The sequence below is a fragment of the Octopus sinensis genome, unplaced genomic scaffold (assembly GCF_006345805.1).
Source record: "Octopus sinensis unplaced genomic scaffold, ASM634580v1 Contig11875, whole genome shotgun sequence".
Taxonomy (NCBI): Eukaryota; Metazoa; Mollusca; class Cephalopoda; order Octopoda; family Octopodidae; genus Octopus; species Octopus sinensis.
In genome coordinates this window covers 3,146-7,641 of record NW_021832440.1, presented here as the reverse complement: position 1 = coordinate 7,641, position 4,496 = coordinate 3,146, and the positions used below count along the sequence as shown (strand labels likewise).

Genomic DNA, 4,496 nt, shown 5'->3' with positions numbered 1-4,496 from the left:
TTATTCAGAAACATCATTTACTTCGCCCTATTTACTATTTTCAAGATCTGAATGCTTGTTTTGTATTTTTAACAGTTATTCTTCTATCGAAGCTAACCAATATCGAATTTTTACTCATATAATTTAAAGAATCCGTATTATTTTTGTTATTCACATTGTCATCAAAAATTTTATCTACCACGTCATCTGCTACTCAATACATATCGCTATTTTTATGTAGTTTTTATTCACTAAACATGAAAAGGGGAGGATTGAGTTGTCACTTGATATAAATAGAAATTTGTGTACAAAAAAAAGCTGATTAAATAATTTTTGAATGTTCTTAATTATTCAAGTAATAGGGAAATGAATTTCAAACAAGTTCCATTTCCTTATAATTAATTCATTTCCTTAAAGTTAGAATTTCTTTTCATATTCTAAAATAGGGACCGAGTACTTTTAAGCGCAATAATGTTTATTTTTTAATAAAGTAACTAATTATATATAGAAATGGCTCAATATACCCCTTCAAATGTGCAAAAATGATCATGCTGGAGAAATTTCAAAATTTATAAAATAGATCAATGATTATCATTTGAATAAATTAATGCAATTTCCAATTATGGCTCTCGAATATCCGAATATAAATACCTGTTTGACGTTAAACTCGAAAACTGTTGAGAAATGGACGAAGAAACAAACGCATTGGTTGTTGACAACGGCTCTGGTATGTGTAAAGCTGGTTTTGCTGGGGATGATGCACCCCGTGCAGTCTTTCCTTCTCTTGTTGGAAGACCTAAACATCAGGTAAATTATAAAATATTGATATTTCCATCTAGGGAGTTATGGTTGGAATGGGACAGAAGGACAGCTATGTTGGAGATGAGGCACAGACGAAAAGAGGGATTCTTACTCTCAAATATCCCATTGAGCACGGAATCGTGACCAACTGGGATGACATGGAGAAGATCTGGCATCATACTTTCTACAACGAGCTGAGAGTAGCCCCAGAAGAGCACCCAGTTTTACTCACTGAGGCTCCTCTTAATCCAAAAGTGAGTAATTGTCTCGATGAGCACAAAATAGGCCAATCGTGAAAAAATGACCCAAATTATGTTTGAAACCTTCAACTGTCCTGCAATGTACGTGGCCATTCAAGCGGTTCTGTCACTGTACGCCTCTGGAAGAACTACTGGGATTGTGTTGGACTCTGGAGACGGTGTGACTCACACTGTACCAATCTATGAGGGCTACGCTTTGCCGCATGCAATCCAGAGAATTGACTTGGCTGGCCGAGACATTACCATCTACCTATCCACAGTAAGAATGAAGTTTTTCAATTTTAGATCCTTACCGAAAGAGGACAATCCTATACAACCTCTGCTGAGCTGGAAATTGTCCGTGATATGAAGGAAAAGCTCACATACATTGCTCTTGATTTCCCAAAGGAAATGCAAGAGTTCCAAGGCTCTTCGGCAGGAGAAAAATCATACGAACTCCCTGATGGACAGGTTGTGATGGTTGGGAATGAGCGCTTCCGTGCTCCCGAGGCTTTGTTCCAGCCATCTCTGATCGGAATGGAAGGACAGGGAGTCGTAGATGCACTCCATTCAACCATAATGAAGTGCGACATTGACGTTCGAAAAGATTTCTACGGTAATGTTGTACTCTCCGGTGGAAGTACTATGTACCCAGGAATTGATAGTAGAATTACCAAAGACCTTACCGCATTGGCTCCACCCACAATAAAAATTAAAGTAGTTGCCCCACCCGAAAGAAAATACTCTGTTTGGATTGGCGGATCTATTTTGGCCTCTCTCTCGACATTCCAGCAAATGTGGATTTCCAAAGATGAATATGACGAGTCTGGTCCTTCCATCGTCCATAGAAAATGCTTCTAACCTCTCGTTCCTTACTTATTAATACTAAAATTCTTAAATTCACTTTCTCGGATATTAATAAAGATTTTTGATTTTTATTCTTTGATATTAGATATTAGTTCTTTTATTTTTGCCAAAATTTCTTCAACCACTTGAGAAATACAATCAAATTACAATCACCAATATCAACCACAATTACATCTGGTACTGCCTTTTTTTACTTTTCTTACAAAATATTCAATTCGTTCTGATAAAGGAAACGCGTAGATTTTATCTTGAGGTTCCGATCACTACAATTAGGATCAAACGACTCAGCTGTGTTGGTGATTAACCTTCTTTAATTCAAGAGGATGCGTCAGAATATTTAGGAATTCTGTGAAAAATGAATTTAGCATGTTGAATACATAATTAACTAATTAGATCGACTTTTACCAAGTAGTTTAAATAAAGTAATCAAACAATTTAATGCCCACTTATTATTTATAACAAAATCACCTCAATTTAGCATGCCCTGTAATTAAATACTATTACCTCAAGCTATTTTTTACCATCTCATCATTTGGCACTTTCTTTTTTGATAGAAGTAAATAAGATTTTAAAACAAGTTATGTGTTTAAGGAAAAAGGTCTTTTCATCAGACTTAACATAGCCTTTTCGCATTGTTGACCATTTTAAAAACCTTGAATTATCTATCATTCACGAGAGCCTTTATTCTCTGTTTGATCAGAGAGCCGATTGTCTCAGCCGAGTTTGCCTTCAAGTCGTCAAGCGAAGTATTCACTCTACGCTTGAAAGCTAATTTCATTGCATATCTTCTTGTTTTGTCGAAAATCTTTTCCTTTGGAAAAAATCCAACTTTCGTATTCGTATAAAAGTCATGGTTCGATCACACTCTTACGGGAGGTCACACTCTTATGTAGATATAAACCAGCTTGGTAGCTCGCTCCGCTTACAGCGACATAGCTCCTGCGGAAGGTCTATTTCATCAAGTAACCCTGTTCTAACGCCTGTTGATAAACGATGTTTGTCGTCCGTCATTCTTTGGCATATATGAATAAATTTTCTCTTCTGCCACATACAGCTGTTCATGTGAAAAGCACTTGTTCTCTAAAAACAAGTCGACTACCTTTAATGACTGGCCCTTCCTTTTCTTGTTTTTTAATTTTTTCGTTTTAATCTGTTTTTGTTATTTTATTTTTTTTAGTTTTAACTACAGTCAACCCTCTTATACTGATTTTCCATTTGGTAGTTGGTAGTTAGTTTCTTGATAAACGTTACCATACAACACGGGAGGCCAGAGTTTTGCAGATTCTAGATTAAGAATTCGTAATCGACTGAGTCAAATGCTTTCCTCACATCAATCCACATACAAGATATCTTATTCTCATTTTGCTGGTTGATACACTGATTTACGATTGACTGTTCCTTCGCTCCCTGACACATTCTTCGTGTTCCAAGTTGATTGTCGCTAACAACACCATATGCTTAGATATACTCCGATAATTTATTGTTCACACACTTTGTCATCAGTTATACAGGTTGGGCATACACGTTATTGGTCTCAGATCCTTGGGCGAATCACATACAGTGAATACTCCCAAATTCGCCATTTTTGGTTCCGTCATTTTTTGGGGGGAATTTGAGAAATAGCAAATTTCAGAATATAATCAATAATTTTTGAACGTGAGTAGAACTGTTTAATAATTCGAAAATAGCCAAAATTGACGTAATTGAAAAAAATAATTTTATTTTAACAAAGAATTATGCTTTTTTATCAAACTAATATTGCAGTCCCGTTTGTTGTCTCTTTATATTTTGATTTTTTTCCTCGAATCTTCGAATTGAAGTAATTAGACGCACATCTTCGTTTTCGACGATTTCGATTATTGACTTCGGAATTTCTCTTAATTTTACACCAATCTCATTTCTAGTGAGATGAACTATTGTTTGTTCATTTGACGGAAAATGTTTATCCGCAGATTGTTCTTCAGGATTTTTATTATTGAAATTACTTTCTTTGGTAATTTCATTTTCTTCTAAATAATTTATAGAAATAAATTCTTCAATTTGAATAGGATCATAAATATCTGTTTTAATTATTAATTCATCAATTGAATTTTTATCTGTAGATTGTTCATCAAAATCTATTTTTTTCAGTTTTTTGAAGGAATTTTCAATATTTTTCGAGCATACGTCTTCCCAAGCCATTTTTATAAAAAACAGTGTCATTAAGATTTAAATGTTTATTTCATCAATTAAATTTGTTTCTGAAGATTCTCGCACCATGCTTTTAAAAAATATATTTTTTTATTTTTTATTTAACAATTTTAAAAAATTGTGGCGAATTTCAGAATAGCGAATTTGGGGGTATTCACTGTACATCCATTTTTAGTATGAGATACGTAATTCCGGTGTAAACCCAACCTTCTGGCGTATATTCATCTTTTATTATTTTCCGTATCTCCTCACATAGAGGTCCATGGACAGCAGTGAAGCCCTTGATAAAAAAAGTTGTAAATTCCATCACAGCCGCTTGCTTTCCAATTTGGGACAGCTTTTATAATATCAATAATTCCTTCGTTGTGGAACTCGAAACTAGCGACTCTTTTCGTAACCGGAAAAATACTTTTGTGATAA

General features: G+C 34.6%; 1 pseudogene; it reads left to right on the top strand.

Annotated features, from left to right (window-relative positions):
* Positions 1–663: 663 nt before the first annotated feature.
* Positions 664–1,904, top strand: LOC115229113 (annotated as a pseudogene).
* The last annotated feature ends 2,592 nt before the right edge of the window (positions 1,905–4,496 follow it).